The sequence below is a fragment of the Protopterus annectens genome, chromosome 1.part1 (genome assembly GCF_019279795.1).
Source record: "Protopterus annectens isolate FY-2018-M chromosome 1.part1, PAN1.0, whole genome shotgun sequence".
Taxonomy (NCBI): Eukaryota; Metazoa; Chordata; order Ceratodontiformes; family Protopteridae; genus Protopterus; species Protopterus annectens.
The window spans coordinates 1,251,328,169-1,251,348,396 of NC_056726.1; positions in this window are offsets into that span (position 1 = coordinate 1,251,328,169).

Genomic DNA, 20,228 nt, shown 5'->3' on the forward strand with positions numbered 1-20,228 from the left:
AAGTGCAGAATATGGGACACACCACAGAACATGTTATACAGGCATTCCATGAACACAGCCAGGAATGCTTGGAGTATGCAATCACAAATAACAACAAGACACAATGCCATACATGCAGGCATCTGGCATGCTGGACTCCAGCCATTACCAAACGATGCAAGAGAATGAGGAAGCTACTACATGAGAGAGCAGACATAAAAAGGGAAGTAATCACTGATCAGTAGTATGGCAATAAAATATGTCCACACATACAATCCACTAAGGCCAGCCACAACAAGTAGAATCTGTGAATCCAGAGGCAATGTGACACCTGGCCCAAGTACACAGACAACCCACAACTCCCCCCAATAAATACAAATATATGTGAGAGATGCAACCATGTATCCAAACCGGAGGCTGAGCTCCCCCAACTCAGTACTGTCAAAACTAGTCAGGAGGAGAAGGTAACCACATACACCACAAACCCAGTCCCACATAGACCTATCACAACTGTAAACCAAACACATAAACACAGAAAAACATTACTGGAGGCCCTAATTACAAACACACCACACCAACAGAAGCCTCCAAAGCAGATCCCAAGCAACCACAACCTCCAAACATAGCACATGCAACACATAGTACACAAAGCTGGTGTGCCAAACAGTCACAGGCCAGAAGGAGAAACAATATGTCTGATACAGTTGTAATAGGTGTCTGTATAGGCAGACACACTGCTGTCCCACTTACCAGACTGAACATGGGAAAGGGTACAGTAAGCTGCCTGTAGGCTGCCACAATATGCCACATAACACAAGTACGCAGGTCACCCCAAAGCAAGCAGAAATATGATGCACTCATTGTCCATGCTGGTGCGAATGACCTGAGATGTACCTCCCTGGACTACATGAAAAGAGACATGGATGAGCTCTCTGAGTATGTACCCCAGGCCGGTATGACACTGGCCATTTGCAGCATCCAACCCTCACCAAGAATGATGCCACAGTACAAACACAGAATGATCAGCTTTAACAGGTGGCACAGTTACAGATGTCAGTCCAAGAGGGTCTAATGTCTGTCTGCGCTTGAGATGCCATGCATGACAAGCCATGCTGCTACCTGTTACCCCTGGGCGTCTGGATACTGGATAAGGCCTTTGCCACCTCCATAGAGCCGTACGTAGGCAAGGCCAAAAAGACTAACCCACCACCCTAGAAAACATAAGTGGTAAGAAACATAAGGGTAATGATGACCAATGCCAGATGTGTAAACTGCAATATGCATGCCCCTGAGGCACTTCCCAGTATGGAGAACATCAATGTCTTTGCAGTGACAGAAGCCTGCTGCAAGCCTACTGATAGCACACCAGCAGTACCAGGTTATACCACATATCATGCGTTATGGCCCCAACACCTGGACCAAAACATCAAAGGAGGGGGAGTATCCATATGCAGCACAGACACCCATACGGCCAGGTAACTGACAATGCACGAAGCAGCGGAGACCACCCATGTGCACCTAAGTGTAGTCAAAACTGCTGTACAGTCTGTAGCATGCGACAGACCACACTCTCACACACAAGAAGCCCACCCAGACATCCTGAAGACACTGGACAGTATGAATGTCCCACCAAATACCAGACAAGGTACTCACAAATTACCACATAGGTGGTAAACCATTATGTATGCAAGGAGTAATCAGGGACCTAGGGACACAAGTCGACAGTAACCTGTCATGTGACACTCACAATGCCAATGTGGCTAGGAAGACTGTCGATATTGGACACCATATCATGAAAGGATTCACATCTACATCAACAGAGGTCACTGTGCCCCTGTACTGTTCCCTTATCAGACCCATAATCTAGTACAATGACTCATATGGGATGTACCGTACCTGACACCTGCAGTGGTTCTGAAGACCTCAAAGGTACCCCACCAAGAGGATAAAGGGTGTCAAATATATGTCATATGCTGCCTGGCTGTAGACAACCCAACTGAATGCAGTCACAGACTGCCTACACAGAGGCATTGTATGTCTGTTGTACAAGGCCATGTCCAACACAGGAGTAATGGACATGCTCCACCACAGGAAATCAAAGCCATTGGAGCTGTGAGAGTGACAGATGTCAGCCTCAACACATAATGAAATAGGATGTGCTGGAGGGACAGATACATAACCCAGAGGCTCCCCACACCCAGAAACAGGATCCCAATCCATGTTAGGCAGAGCCCCTCACTGACACCCCTCAACAGGAATATTGCCAAGTGGATGGATGGTCGTACATGTACACTGGGGGTCTTCACTGTGTCACGTCCAGACAGAGGCACAGTAAAGAAAATCATAAATGGCCATAATAGTCACATAGCAAGGGGCGGCGAAAGACACACACACTCTGGCTTGGCTTACTAATGCCCTAGGGTGGATAGCCTAGTATGAACCCATGAACCTATGAAGATACAAATTGTACAGGACACTAAGGATAATCACAAGGCTTACTTAACTGATGGTAGGAACCATGTTGGGAATCCACAGATATGCTCCGAATCACACAGATATTACAAACAACATACCAAACACACACACATATTGCCAACATACAACCTGACAGGTGCAATGCAACCCCCCCCCCCCAGAATGCAAAATATCTATCCCAGAAGACTGCTGGTCCCCTGACATTGCAGATGCTGAGGTAACAGCCATCATCTGCAAAGCAAAACACACAGCAGCAAAGGTATGTGATGGTGTCCTGGGCTGAGGCCAACATGGACTCCAAGAATAATGGAATGCCAAATCACACTACTGCCCAATGTCAGCCTTACCACAGGATATGTACCCAAAGAGCAGTGTACAACAACAGTGGTCCTTCACAACAAAGGTGTTGCCTGAATGGATACTGCAAACTACCACCCCAGGATCCTGACAAGCTTGGTCTGCACAGCTATGGAAAGGATCAGTATGTACCGCAGACATAAAGCTATCGTGGACCTACTGATACCGGACCCTACACAGTGTGGCTGTCATAACTGCAGATCCTGCCCCTAAACATGTTTGACTCATTTGAAACAGTCATTAAGGTCATTGATGAGGGCAATGTGGTCCACACAGCGTAGCTGGATCGTGCATATGCTTCCAGACAATACCCTACGAGTTCAGTATGGATATGTTCACCAGCTTAAATATATACCCCTATGTCAGTAGAGGGGTTGCAAACCAGACCAACGACAGAACTGACATGGTCAGACATGCTGCATCCATGTCAGACTACAAAGCAGATATGAGTGGCATCCCACAAGGCTTGGCCCTGGGACCCCCCCCGTTCCGTATATATGTCCCATAGGTACAGGCCAACATGGAAGGACTGTGACTGAACATGTATGCAGAGGAGTACAAACAGCCCACCATATCTGACCCCCAGCTGACACAAGCAACCCACAAAAGGGCCACCTAGAAACAGATAACTGGAGCCATAGCCATGTCAGCAAGCTAATTGCAGAACTGTGTATAGACAACCACCGTGGATATACAGTAAGTGCCCACAAATTACCACACAGGTGTTAACCCATTACGTACCTAACATGTAATGAGAGACCTGGGGACACAAGGTGATAGATATCCTGCACTGGACAAACATGTGGCTGTAGTGTTCGCAGAAACATACCATATACCCACCCAATCATGAAGGTTGTCAGATGTAGATAAGGGAGGTCACTGTGGCTCTGCAGTCATCCTTCATCAGCGTCACAATTGACTACAATAGCCCCTGTGGGATATACCTCAGCAGACACCTCCATCAACTGTAAAGTCCACAACAGTACCCCACCAGGAGTAGCAAAGAGCATGAACAGATGCCATGTGTTACCTGAGTAAACAAACTGCAGCTCCACACACTGCCATACTGCCCAGCCAGAGGCAAGCTGTGCCTGATGTATGAAGCCATGTCCAAGCTGGAATCAATGAACATGCTGCACCTTGTACAATCTGAATGGCAGTGAGCTATGCACATGAGAGACCTGAACCCCAGCACTGACATACATAGGACAAGCTGTACAGAATGATCCATAACACAGAAGGCACCCCCACTCTTGAGTAAACTCCCAGTACAGGTTAGCTAGAGAGTCACCTATTGACACCCCTCAAGAGGAATCCCAATGAGTGGATGGGAGATGGTAGGTTAACCCTGGGTATCACTGTTATGTCAGAGGTAGACAGAGGCACAGTATACTAACCATGACATATGTCATGGCAAACTCCAGTTACAATGTGTGTCGAAGGACAAACACACCCTGTGACTAGCATCAGAAATGGCCTAGGGAACATCGCTAGTGTGTGCCATTGTCCACCTATGTTGTGGAATACACTACCAATGTTGGACAAGCCTGGTGTAGGTAGTCCATATCTGAACATAATGCAACATGGTCATATGTGCACAACTGGCCCCTACACAGTCTGTTGTGCTCACTATGAAGATGTCAAGCAGTGATAGGACTAAAGCCCAGGATACTGTCCACCACAGTGAAAGTACTGAACCAGTACACTATACGGTACTACAGTGTTAGGTCACTATGAAAGGATGTTGACAACTGTATGCAAAGTATCCCATGCAATCCCTGCAGGCACAGTATAATCCCTGTTGTGGCAGACACGAAGCAGTTGGCCAGTTAGTACACAACATGACACCCAACACACAACCATAAACGTGAGATGTTGTTGAAGTTCACACACACCCAAATATGTGGTGGACTTCAGAGTTCAACATATGGAAAGCTCACACTGGGCATGCTCGCACACTTTGATAAATGAGTCATATGTCAGACAACATGCCATGGAAAGGCTGAACTAGGGATGCTCACACACTTAGGCCATATCTCCGTTTAGCAGTTGGCCACACATATCTGGTATTTATACGTGTCATTCCAGGAACCAACCGCAACACAGCAATCTGCCCAGTGCACACAGTAAATGACTACAGAGATATAAGTGATATAGTGGATCCCCTCATATTCAAACATCTTCCACAGATACACAAGTTGTTCATAGGAACAGGGAATGCTATGGCAATAAAGACCGGCAAACAGTATAACAGCACAACAAATATTGTGCATCTGACAATTTAACATATGGGTGTAGAGGTCAATACAAGGCTTGTTGCCCTAGGGAATGACAGCTTAGCCAAAGTGTGCTTGGCATCAGCATCCCCAGTACAGTAGGCTACTGTACCACTGTAAAGTAGGTCACATAAGGCAATGTGTGAGACTAGTGAGCTGTGCCTCTGTCAAGCAGGGGCACAGTGGAGATCCCAGGGTTTGAATGTGCTAAGCCACAGCCATGTTGTTGGTGTGTGCTGGAAGAGGGTTGCTGAGGACCTCTAACAGTAAGTGGCCATCAATAACAGACTGAGGGGAGCCCTATCTGCATTGTCTGGACAATTCCACTGTCAACACTGTGTTGGGATGATTATGTGGGAATGAAGTGTCATGCCGGAACTGTTCACAGATGTCCCCCCTCTGTGGGCTACAGCTCTGCAATGTATTAGCTCACTCTGTCTGTTGGACGGCTCATATATGGCTGGTGTACACTTGACAGGTGTCTTGTTGTGGAGCAGTCATGGGTATATGTGGGATAGCATGATCAATGCAAACCTTACACATGCTCATAGAATGCAATTGTCAAGGATTATGCAGAGTGGCCAGTATAGTCCCCCAGCATGGGTCTTTTGAAGTCGTCCACCCCAGTCTTCACAAGTGTAGAGTCTGCTTGTGCTAAATACAGTTTGTGTGCAGTGACAGCCTTGCCTGGGGGTGGGGATGGGATATGGATTTCCAGGGAAAGGTGGGTATGGTCAGATATCAACAATGGTGGTCTACCTCTGGTGTGGAACAGTGAGTACCCATGTTGCAGATGGACAGGTGCAATATGTATTCCCCCATGTGGCTGTGGTGTGTGGTTCTGCCATAGCACATGGACCCACAAATTGTAGTGGCTGTAGGGTAAAGTGGTAGAGACCTGAGTAGTTCTCACACACAATATGCCTGTACCTGATGTTAACAACTGGAATGGTGTATGTGAACACCTGCATATCCCGGCACTGTTCCCAGGGAAGCAAAGTGTGTGTCCTGGATGTGGGAGTGGTGTTCTGGACTGGTTGTGTTGTGTGTTACAGGTCCTGTGGTCACGAAGCATGGTATAGAACATAACCTGCCAGTGCAATGTGCATATCTGACCCTGACGTAGGTGGCTGCAAATGCATATATATATGCTATCCCCCACCTGACAGGTAGTACTAGATATACATACCTCTGTAGAAATAAAGATGTCAGCACCCTATAAATACTGCAGGTTCAGACCAGATGCCCAGTAATTCGATAGGAGTTCGAACCATGCAAAGTGTGTGTGTGTGTGTGTGTGTGTGTGTGTGTGTGTGTGTGTGTGTGTGTGTGTGTGTGTGTGTGTGTGTGTGTGTGTGTGTGTGTGTGTGTGTGTGTGTGTGTCTGTGTGTGTCTGTGTGTGTGTGTGTGTGTGTGTGTGTGTGTGTGTGTGTGTGATGTCCCTTTTGGCAACTGTGAAAGTACTCTACAGGATGCACATTCCCCTATCTAAGCACGGATGATGTCAGCACCCTATAAGTACAGCAAGAGAAGGGAAACCTCCCAGTAATTCGAATAGCACGCTCTGCTAATGCATCTGTCACGAGTGTCATAACATAGTTAGGTAGGAGTTTGAATCCTGCAACTGCCCAGTGTGTGTGGAGGGGGGTTAGTGTGTGTGCAAGTCTGTGTGAGGAAGATGTCCCTTTTGGCAACTGTGAAAGTACTCTACAGGATGCACATTCCCCTATCTAAGCACGGATGATGTCAGCACCCTATAAGTACAGCAGGAGAAGAGAAACCTCCCAGTAATTTGAATAGCATGCTCTGCTAATGCGTCTGTCATGAGTGTCATAACATAGTTAGGGAGGGGGTTGAATCTTGCAACTGCCCAGTGTGTGTGGAGGGGGATTAGTGTGTGTGCAAGTCTGTGTGAGGGAGATGTCCCTTTTGGCAACTGTGAAAGTACTCTACAGGATGCACATTCCCCTATCTAAGCACGGATGATGTCAGCACCCTATAAGTACAGCAGGAGAAGAGAAACCTCCCAGTAATTTGAATAGCATGCTCTGCTAATGCGTCTGTCATGAGTGTCATAACATAGTTAGGGAGGGGGTTGAATCTTGCAACTGCCCAGTGTGTGTGGAGGGGGATTAGTGTGTGTGCAAGTCTGTGTGAGGGAGATGTCCCTTTTGGCAACTGTGAAAGTACTCTACAGGATGCACATTCCCCTATCTAAGCACGGATGATGTCAGCACCCTATAAGTACAGCAGGAGAAGGGATACCTCCCAGTACTTTGAATAGCGTGCTCCGCTAATGCGTGTGTCATAACATAGTTAGGTAGGGGTTTGAATCCTGCAACTTACCAGTGTGTGTGGAGGAGGGTTAGTGTGTGAGGAAGATGTCCCTTTTGGCAACTGTGAAAGTACTCTACAGGATGCACATTCCCCTATCTAAGCACGGATGATGTCAGCACCCTATAAGTACAGCAAGAGAAGGGAAACCTCCCAGTAATTCGAATAGCACGCTCTGCTAATGCATCTGTCATGAGTGTCATAACATACTTAGGTAGGAGTTTGAATCCTGCAACTGCCCAGTGTGTGTGGAGGGGGGTTAGTGTGTGTGCAAGTCTGTGTGAGGAAGATGTCCCTTTTGGCAACTGTGAAAGTACTCTACAGGATGCACATTCCCCTATCTAAGCATGGATGATGTCAGCACCCTATAAGTACAGCAGGAGAAGAGAAACCTCCCAGTAATTTGAATAGCATGCTCTGCTAATGCGTCTGTCATGAGTGTCATAACATAGTTAGGGAGGGGGTTGAATCTTGCAACTGCCCAGTGTGTGTGGAGGGGGATTAGTGTGTGTGCAAGTCTGTGTGAGGGAGATGTCCCTTTTGGCAACTGTGAAAGTACTCTACAGGATGCACATTCCCCTATCTAAGTACGGATGATGTCAGCACCCTATAAGTACAGCAGGAGAAGGGAAACCTCCCAGTAATTCGAATAGCACACTCTGCTAATGCGTCTCTCTCAAGTGTCATAACATAGTTAGGTAGGAGTTTGAAACCTGCAAATGGCAAGTGTGTGTGTTTGGATGTGGGGAGTTTGTGTGTGTGCAATTCTGTATGAAAGACATGTGCTTTTTTGCAATCAGGAGATCACACTACATGATGCACATTACCCTTTCCAAACACTGATGATGTCAGCACCCTATACATACAGCTGGAGAAGAAACACCTCCCAGTAATCCAAATAGCACACTCTGCTAAAGCATCTCTCTCAAGTGTCATAACATAGGTAGGGGTTTGAAACCTGCAAGTGGGTGTGTGTTTGGATGTGGAGAGTTTGTGTGTGTGCAATTCTGTATGAAAAACATGTTAGTTTTGGCAATCAGGAGATCACACTACATGATGCACATTACCCTTTCCAAACACTGATGATGTCAGCACCCTATAAGTACAGCCGGAGAAGAGGAACCTCCTAGTAATCCGAATAGTGTGCTTCGCTAATGCGCCTCTCTCATGTGTCGTGACATAGTTAGGTAGGGGTATGAATCCTGCAAATGGCAAGTGTGTGTGTGGGGGTAGTAGGGTGTGTGTAATTGCAAGTGTGAGAGAACAGATCCTTTTGGCAAATACTACAATACACCAGATGCTGCATATTCCCCCAGTAAACACAGGGGATGTCACCACACTGTCAGCACAGCCAAACAGGGCTAGTTGGCCAGTAATGCCAATAGTGCGCTCCGCTACTGGGTCTATTACCATTGTCAGAGTACAGATAGGTATGTTTTGGAAACCCACAACTGCCACGTGTGGTTGTGTCACACATTATGACCTTGTGTGGGTCTTTGTGCATAACAATGCATGCCATTGCCTAAACCAGCAATGGCAATGCACACATGATGTATGTGTGACACATACACATAAATACCTTTGACCTGCAGTAGTCCGATGTCTGACACGTGCCTTGAGTGGATAAATGATATTTTCAATGCATAACAATATGACTGTGTCTTACTGTGCAGGGGCCGCACGTGGTATGTGTCTATACAGTGTGGGTGTATATGGTAAAATACCTACAGCAGGGGATACACATCTGGTCTGGGCCATATAGTCTACATGTAGTCGATGTACAGGTGCTGCTTGTTCCCACCTGTTGTGGGAGTGGTAACATGTTATTCCACTGCAATTCAGTGACCACATGCTGGGAACCCTTCAACTAGTGTGTTGTAGCTACAGTAATGCTCACGCACAATGGTTGGCTGGATACAGTCAGGCCATATAAAGACAGTTCTTGAGACTGTCATATTGCCAGTGTTGTTATGGAGGATAGGTGGGTTTCCTGTGTATGGGAGGGTTGTGTGTGCCAGGCTATGAACCAGAAGGCAGTCCGACACACTGTTAGCTGCACATGAATAGGCCCTGATGCTTTGTGCTATGCCAACAACCTGGAGGTGTATGTATCTGTGGTGCCTTGGGATACCACCCCCCTGTCCATGTGTGTTACATGTGTAGGGGACGACAGGCATAGTATGAGGTATAACCTGGCAGTGATGGGTTGCACCTGTGAGCCATGAATCAAGACTCTGGTACTGTACAGACATTGCAGTTCACCGTGCTGAGGACAGTGTCCATGCATCTTGCGGTGTACACTGCTGGTGTTGTGTAGCATCACTGTTAGTGTCCTATCCTGTGTGATACCCGCGGAGGTGGCTATGTAATCTTTGTCCTGCAGCATAAGGCACTATGTGTGTATCAAGGGGCTTCGCCAATATACATTGGCCCATGGGTGTCACGTGCAAGCTGCCCCTCGCATATCATTGTGGCTTCCCTAGCATGTAAGCACACGTTGACAGCCAGTGGATAGCCTATGAATGACATTGCAGATTGAGCAGAATGTAGACATAGAACACCCTTCCTACATATAGTGGTAGCATACCTGGTGAGGGTATGATGGCAACCAAGATCAGGCTCATACTGGCCCATGCCACATGCTGAGAGATCCCTTCTATGTTCCCTATCATGTAGTCCAGGGAGGTATGTCTCAGGTCATCCATAGTGGCATGGTCAAAGACTGAGTCATATGTGTCCATGCCTCTGACTGATCTGTATGCATGTGTTTTGTGGTGGACCATAGTGCTCCACAGGCATATCACTGTGACCTTCACCATGTACAGCCTGTTGAGTGGGACCCCACTGCAGCAGCCAAGAGAGGTACCTGACACATCTGTAGCAGGTGTGTTGTGTAGCCCTACAGGCTGTGAGTGTGTGGCACACGGGATGTGTGTGCCATGTGTGGCATGTGCTCTGTTCCGACGTAACATATGCCTGTGTGCCAGCTGCGGAGGTGTGTGATGCTCAGGCAGGATGCTATTCTGAGTCTCCAAGTATGCTCCAGTGTGTTCAGATTGCTGTCAGTGCTGGTCTATGTCTGACTGGTATTGTAGTCACTGTAGTATGTCATGCCACCTGACAGGGTATGGCATTACTGGGTTCAGAGTGCTCAGTCCCCAGATTGGCTATGCGGTGGCATCCCACACATGTGTTGTACGTTCCTGGCCAGGGGTGAGGGTTGACTGCATACATGTGGCAGCTGTGACATTGCCACATGACTCACATAAACCACAACTGGACCATAGAGGTGATTCACAGGTTACCTTTGCACATGCTACCATAGTAGTGTGATTGCCATGGTGATTACCAACACATAGGGCCAATGGGGAACAACATACTGAAGGTGTGTATGTATGGGTGTACTGCTACTGATTTCATAGCACTGGCATATATGACTGCACACGTGGGTAAATGCCAGGTAAGACATGTGCAATGTGTCACAGGCAATGTACATGCGAACAGGACAGACAGTGACGTTCTGTCATGTGTAAACTTGACATACATATCGTACGCTATGCAGATGTCACTAGGAGCCCACAGAAGCACTGTAACTCTGCATTGCAGGTGGAAACAGTGTTCCAGGGAACCCCAAGTGAACATGCATGCAAACAAAGCTACAGTAAGCAGGGCTGGAAGTAGTCCATTGTACAACAAAGAAGGGGTAACACTAACAGTAGGTAACAGTGCAAATATGTAGACACTATCAACATGTACCCAGGAATGCACAGCGCAGATGTCCATGGTAGAACTGATATTATGTCATAGTTAATTGTGATTTGGATTACATTGGTACTGCACACATATCAACATGCGCAAACATCCACATTGTATAGTCGTTGTGGGCAACTTGCCACCATTACTGTACATGTCCATCATTGCGTATCACTACTTGCATATGCTTCTCCCCTGTGATACCCAAGTATGTGGCTATCTGTTGACATCCTTACCACTGGTATGCAATAATGTGCAGCTGTTACACTTTGGTACGTACTATGGGTGTAGATAACAATTCAGGACAGTCATACGGTTACTGCATCAGGCATGCTGGGATATACACACAGTCATATCAGCACACTGTACTGTTACCAACATGATACTACTAATACACTTCTATGTAGTCACCCTGTGCATCAGCAACGTGTTTACCTATTCCTGCACTGATGTTGGAGATTGCAGGAGGTGGCACAGTTTCATCATATGCACAGGGTGTGAATTAGGTATGCCTGAGTCTGCCACTGATACCACCAATTGACATGTGTGCGTATGTGTGTTGGTGAGGGACAGCAGTACAGGGTGGGGCACTGTTGGTGCAGTGTGTGCATGTATGTGGTAGCCCTAGGTGTTAACATTTCGCATGTGTGTATGCACGCACACAGTTCCACCTCATGGCTGCCATATACAGGAGTTTGTGGACAGCCACAGACTGCACCTGGCAGGTCATACAGATCAGTGTCTGTGGGCACTGACATGGTACCTGTGCCTGGCAGGGGTGCTACGGACCATATCCGGTACTAAGCCAGACTGGGTACTGTCATCAGAAGCGGGAGTGTGTTGACTGGACACAGGTCCCTGTTGGGACTGTCCAGAGCCACGTGCACGTGGTCTCCTGGGGTGTTCCAATGACAGCACAGACCCAGCATTGCTGGGGCTGCTGCTGGCACTATGGGGGCGTCCGCGGGCCTGTTGTCATCTGTGCCGACTGCCAGCTGCTGCTGTTGCTGGCATACGGCCACGTCAATGCTGCAACTGCCCACCATTGCCCTGGCTCATGGACATGTGGTTGTGGAACTGCTGTAATATGTCCCCACAACATCTGTCTATGACATCGGTGAAATTACGGATAGCATCCGTGATGTCACGCATACTGTCAGTCATAGCTGTGCGACATGCTCTCAGCTCCCTCAGACCCTGTCTGGTGTACCTTTCCATATGCGACTGTGCCTGCATGACAGCCCGAAACATAGCTGAGGTTGACAGACCTCTTTGGGCACGTCTGCCAGAGGCAGTATGCCCACGGATGCTCCCACGAGAACCCATGGGCAGCTGTCTGTGTGGTACCATCGCAGGACCCTGCCCATGGCTGCTGTGTGGGGAAGCATGTGCCACAGATACCACATTACCCTGGTCAATGCCCACTGTATCCTGTCCATCACCTAGGGACAATGGTGACATAGGATGTACTGGCAGGATGACTGTGCGCAATGATGGGGTTGACAGCTGTGTACTGTCAATTGGCTGACCAATGGCGGACCCTGACACACCTTCCTGTGCCATTACACAGATATCATCATTACCAGTACCTGTGGCACCAGATTCAGGTTCCCTGCTGTAGGACACCAGAGCAGCACCAGAACCTGTGGGAGGAAGACAGGAAACACAGTTTACAGTGTACACACAATGTTACCAGTGATGCACTTATGCACACATGCACACATGCACACGTGGACACATGGACGCAGGCACACATGCACATATGCACATGTGGACACAGGCACACATGCACACATCCACATAGGGACACCTGCACACGTGTACACATGCACACATGCACATGTGGACACAGGCACACATGCACACATGCACATGTGGACACAGGCACACATGCACACATGGACATAGGCACACATGCACACATGCACACATGCACACGTGGACACAGGCACACATGCACACCCGCAGTATACACGCAGAGCACTACTGAGTTACACTAGTATTACTAGCACTATCAGGACTATTATAGGTATTGTTAAAACACACTCACCAGCATGGATGGCCTACCTTGCTGTAACACCAGAGGGACCTGCAGAAATGAGGAGATTAATGTCAATGGGCACAACTGTGCCATTGATACTGCATATGATACAGTGCAGTAGTACACCAGTTGCCTTTCACACGTCAGCTGCTGATATTGCCAATATCACACCTGCACAATTACATACTATGTTGACAGCTACATACCACGGACACACCTTACACATGTATAAACTAACAGTGTACAGAACAGTCAAGTGTACATATGGCATATTACCTGCACGCTCCATGTTGTGCTGCTGTGTGGATCCAGCCTCCATCATGATGCAGATGTATTGCTGCTGCTGTTCCAGGGCTGGAGCCACGACACTTAGGAGTAGCCCCTCCAGTCTGGTGAGGGGGGTGTGTGGCCACCCCACCTCCTGTGGCAACCTGTTGCCTGTGGATATCCGACGCACGCTGATGGACATTTCTGATTAAATCACTGCAGTGATGTCGTACCTGCTCATATGTCCTATTATGCGTGCCAATGTCATTTACCCTACGGACAAGGTCTTGCCACAGTGCAGCCCTCTCCTGCTGATTCTGGCTGGTGCAGGAAAACAGTATGTCATAATCCCGCACCAGGTTCTGGTGTATCTCCTCATCTTCTGCTGCAGAGTAGGCGGGATTACGCTGACGCGCCATGTCCCTGGAAGAGAACACAAACAGGATATCAGCAGACTATGTCAGCAATATATGGCACACATACTATACATGATACTCAACTGTAGTGATATACTACTACTCCCATATGTAGCATGTGTGTGTCTCTTGGTGGATACACAAGTACATGGCCAGATATCAGTGCTCAGCCAACACCTGTGCAACAATACCTGCCACATTCCATACAGCATAGTAGCATGCCCCATCAGTCAGCACACTGCAACAGGTCCAATGCACAACCACAGTAAATAATGTGGGAAGAAATAGCCAGGGAATTGTTATGGCTAGGCTTGTATAGGCCCTAGGGCTGATAGCCTAGTATCAACCTATGAACCTATGAACCTCACTCTGGGGGTTCATACCAAGGTACTGTATGTGGAACGCCATCCACTAGTGTGATCTGGACGCAAGTTACTCAGCCTGGATATACATATCCCACCACCACCACCACCAGCACAGTAGACTACTTTGATATGTATGTGATTAGACAGTTATTCACTTGTTAGGACTGAGATGGTATCCATGCAGCCCACTGGGCCAGTGGAAGCCACAACCCACACTGCTGACCCCTTTGCGAATGCTTCCCACGGACATCACAAAGATTGCATGGAACATGCACACACATTTCTAACCCAGACCCTATGCACAAAGGTTAGGCATCCTGTCCAGTGGACCTCAGCCAAAGGCAGATTGTATAACAATAGAAGGAGGCTACTGCAGGACAGAGCAGATTCACATTAAGGGAAGGCATCTGTGGTCAGCACTGGTAATAAGCTATGGTCTCTCGTAACAACATCCATGGCCTACTCTGGGAGGGAAATGGTCACGAACACTATAGATAACCACAAGGCCTTCTTCAGTTATGTTACACATATGGACCAAACGCCTCAGATATGCTCTGAGTTAATACACACCTACTTAACATTCACCGAACACACAGATATTGGCAACATTCTTGCAGACAGGTTCGGTGCACGTATCCCCCCTCCTTCTCCCCCACAAGTAGAAATACTTATCACAGCTGAATGTAACCTCCCTATCATCTCACATGTCCAGGTGAGGGCCTCCCTCAGCAAAGCAGAACACACAGCATCAATGTGACCTGATGGTATCCCTGGATGTATGCTACGTGAACTCCAAGAGGACATACAACCGCATATAAGACTGATATTTAACCTTGGCCATACTACAGGATATGTACCTGAACACTGGCATACAGCAACAGTGGTCCCACACCACTAAGGAGGCACCTCTACTGACCCTGGGAACTACCGCACCATAAGCTTAACCAGCCTGGTCTGCTAAGCTATGGAATGATTCAGTATGGGACGCATATACAGTGATATTGGGTACCTGCAGACACTTGTTCCCAGCCAGTTTGCCTTTGTGATGGGCTGATCCTGCCTTTTGAACCTGGTTGACCTTTCAAAACAGTCACTACAGCCATTGATAAGGGCAACGCAATCCATACAGCCTGCCTGGACTTGCCTAAGGCCTTCAACACAGTACTCCACTCAGGCATCATAGACAAGCTCATTAGCTTACATGTTACTACATATGTCACATGATGGGTTGCACACTGGTTGACATACAGAATCCATAATATTGATATTGTAGGGGCCATGTCAGACTCAATGCCAGTCACATGTGGTATCCCACAGGCCTCTGTCCTAGTACCCCTCTTGTTTGGCATTTATTTCTCAGATGTAAAAGCGAACATGTGCGGGTTGTGGATGACAAAGTTCCCAGATGACTGCTAACTAAGCGCCATAGTCGTTACACCAGCTGACACACACATCCTACAGACAGGCCTCACTGCAACAGAAAACTGCTGCCAGGATCATGGCCTAACACTGACTGACATGTAATGTATAGTCATCCACTTTTGGTGGAACTACGTGCACACAACATATCACATGGACATACCTATAGATACAGACCTATGACACATATGGAGGGTTCACAGTATGCAGACTATTAACCTGCTACTTTACATTACCTGTGTTTGTCGCAGCTGGTTGCGTTACTGCTACTACTGCTTCCTGCTGCTGCTGGCACGGCTTGCTACTGTCACTGCTGACAGCTTAGACTCAGTGTGTGTACCGTGTGTTGTTGTTTGTGGTTTTTTTTCTCTCTCTCTCTGTCTCTGTCTGTCTCTCTCTCTCTCTCTCTCTGTCTGCCTCCAGACAGTGCAATGAATGTATTGCATGTGTGGAGTGTGAGTACAGGATGCTTTTGTAGGTATCTGCATAAGTCCATGTGATGGCCTCTGTACCAATTGTAAGCCAGCATTTGCTAATTGCATGCAGCCAGTTGTGTACTGATTGCAGTTCTCACTGTGATTTCAGGACAGTGCTATAAAAGGGTATGTGAGATGGGCGTTGCCCTTTCAGATTGTAAGGGCGGGGACCATGCTGGTATGCTGCGGACACTGTTCTGTGAGTGTAAAGGTTAGTATCTCTCTCATGATTCAGGCTGTGTTGTAGATTCACATTTCTCCATTCCTCTCTCCTGTTTCCTGTAGTAAGTGTGTATGCACAGTGACACCTACAACTATATATATATATATATATATATATATATATATATATGTAAATATACATACATTTATATATATACATTAACTGACATTATTACCTACTAGCTACCAACTAGCATGGCTGTTTCTGTTCACACACTACTATTATGGAAATCCACTAGTTTTGACAGTAAGTATAAATGACATGCTTTGTGTACTACACATCCTATATTCCCTTTACATTCATTCTTACTATTACATGATATATTTATTTTAGCACAATGTTCTTGTATAAGAGTCATGGCTTAGTGGTAGGTCATGCAGACTACTGTTTCCAAGGTCCTGGGTTCGGGACTGACAGTGGAATTTTATTTTGCTTTTGAACTGACTACAGGACCGGTCAATCAGAGTGACTAAGGCACTTTTAAGCAGTTGTAACTGGGTTAGTGCTGGTTTGCGCGGAGCTCATGCATGCGCACTGGCGTTTAGCTCACGCACACGCCAAGACACCCGCTTACAGCCGCTAACAGTGCTTACTCTGGCACACCCGCTATTTTCTTTGAAAGAAATGAAAATGGGGAGACAGGAAAGTAGTGAAAAAGGGGTCACAAAGAGGGTAAGACAGTAGGGAAACAAGCTTGGGATTTGCAGGAGGGATGTAGGTAAGGCCCATAGCTGCCCATTTCTTCATCAGCAACAGCTGTGCATATGTATGTAATTTGGTGTGACATTTGAAAACTTCCACCCCTGAAAGAGGTGTCAGGACAACAATAATACTTGTACAGCCAATTGTAATTGATAGTTTCCATGTCCAGCAGACATGTGTGCAGAATGGGCAGCTATGCATGGGGCGTAATTTTTTTGTGGGTACAGAGTGCCCTTTTTTTTTTTTTTTTTTCAGGTGAGAGTGGTATGTCAGGTGAAGGAAGTCGGTATAGCTGGGGAGGTAGGTTGGGTAGGTCAACAGACAAGACAAACAAGACGCATACAGGGGCGGTGTATGACACATGTGGGGGGTTACACAATTGACGAGGATGGATGTTTGGATATCCAGAGCCCATGAGCCCACAGATGGCAACAGTGGAACTGATATCCCCACCCATGGGCAGTTGCCACTGTTCCTTCACTGCCCAGGACGGGGCTGTGCTGGGGGCTGTGTAGGCCGGGCAACAGGCATGCCCGTAAGTTGTGCCACCTGTGCCTCAAGCTGGCGTAGGGGCCCAAGAACAGAGTCCCGGATCTCCCTACGCACCACAGTCCGGACGCTACAGAGGGTGAGTGGTGGTTCTCTTCCGGCCATGCTTGCAGAGGGGGGACGGGCCCCATCCCCTGCAGCGCTTCCACCCACAGGTGGCACAGGGCCACCGGAGGAGGGTCCAGACTGGGCACTAGTGCCAGGTGCACTCGCCAGCTGAGGTGGGAGAGGTGGGTCCGCTGGAACCCGCCTTCCCTGTCGTCCTGTGTTTTGCATTATGTCATGACAGTTTGGGTTAGTAACATACAATACCATTCGCAATTAGTTGTAACAGCATGCATTAGTATTCCCATTAACCAAACACCCAGATATTCACACCATTGAACAGCGAGCATAACACATGCATAATTTGAACAGCAATACACAGTCCAACAACATGCAGGGTTGATTGATGGCAACAGGCCATCAGGTTTGGCTTTATGAACAGGGCAGATGCATCAACGGACATGCAAATATTTATGACCCAACAGGACAAATGTCCAGGGGTGTTAATTGTGATTGCACATACCATTTTCACGTGGAATGGGTTATATGTGGTTATAGGGTGGGGTGAAGAAAATAATATTAACACCTTCGAATACCAATACATATGCTGAACATTTCTAATAGCTGCACATATATACACACTACTGTTCTAACTATAGTTTCGTATATGATAACTACTTCAATTTGGTGATAGGACTGTTACTGCTCCATCAATATACATTTTATTGTTCTTCATACACATTCATATCTGGCTTTGTTCAGCTACATCATCCTGCTACATTTGCTTTATATAGCTATAGACAACTGTGGATGTTTGGTATGTCAGACAATCATACTATCTGCATATTGCAGACTGAGAGCAACATATCCAGATTTTGGGATACACATTCCAGCTGCAGCAACACTTTGAACAGATTTCGCTGTTTGGTTCTGCTTCTCACATTCATTTAATTCTGTACTGACTGCAGTATACTTTATTCAGGGTTATTACTACTTTATTGGTGGATTCATAACTCTTTCTCACACTCTCTCACTTATTTTCATTTTACTATTCAGGATGGTACTTACTTCTAGGCTTTATTGACATGTTTTACCTGTAGTTATTACAATCCTTTCCAGCAGTCTCACTTCTGTCATGTTTCAGTATTTCAACAGGGGTATATTTCACACATGTGATTTGCTCATCTTCTGCAGTTGTACTTTTCAGCCTGCTGCAGGTTGTGTACTATTATATTACAGGTGGGGCATCTTTATTTCAGACATTTTCATTTTTCTGTTTGGATTACAGACAGCAACACACTTTTGTAATCAAGCAATACTTGCAAACACTCTTACACTGTTACTTGCACATTTTATTACTTAGTGACTACACTGCACTCTTTTGCTAACTGTCATACTTTTATATTTCTTTACAGTTACTGGGAGAGGATTACTGACCTGCCTGATGGCGCAACCGCACCAGCCTATTGCCATAGGCCCTGCGGTTCGCAGAACGGACACCTGCAGCTGTAATATAAATGAAGTAATATTGGAATACACATCTCCATAATATCAGCTAGTTTAATTTCTTACATACGTAATTAAATGTAACTTACTCAGTAGTGGGGCGTTGGGCATTTGCCGGGCCTCCTGGATCCAAAGGTTCAATTGGTCCTGCTTGCATCTCTTCAGGTCCGCATGGTGGTGACGGACCTGCTCACCAGTCCTTGGAATCCCTGTGGCACTGGTGAGATCATGAGCCAACTGGTCCCATGCCTCAGCCCTATATGCTCCCCACATGACCTGGCCCTGCATAAGTTGGGCCTCATGATTGTTGGCTAGGAGCCAGACCATGTATCTGGACTCCTCAACGCCCCACCTCTGTGCTCGAAAGCAACTATCCTCACCTACTCCTGACATTCTGGCTGCAAGTTAGTTCTACAATCGTTTATGCTGTGTATTCCCACCTATGGGGCTTATATATGCCGTTTTTCCCGCACATATCTGTGATTGGCCATTTTGGAATTGTATCAACTTCACAAAACCTGCTTTGTCATGCTCCACTTTGTATTCATTCCTATATATTTGCTATTACTGCATTTCTAGGTACTGCTGTCATGGCTTAGTGGTTCAGTACCTTGACTATGGTGCATAGTATCCTGGGTTCGAACCTGGCCACTGCTTTTTATTTTTTATGACTGTCTAGACAGGCTAGGGGGTGTGTCTGTGTAAAGGCAGATTTGATACAGCTTGCTCAATGTTGCCCGTCGGTTAGCTTGTTGGCGTGGTGCGCAGCTCCGCGCAAACGGGTTACGCTAGTTTACGCTTCATTTGGCTGTCAGCACGCCTATTACGCTCAGCTCAGCTAGGTGCACACAGTTTCAGCATGTTAAACCACAGCTCACCTACGGGCACTCATTTTGCACCTGTTGAACCATTGCCCACCTACGGGCAGATGCACTCACCTTGTTAAACTGTAGCTCAGCTATAGGCACATCTTGCATTTTTTATTGTTTTGTTATCTCACATTTCTTCAAAATAAATGAACTATTTCATTACATTTTACATAAAC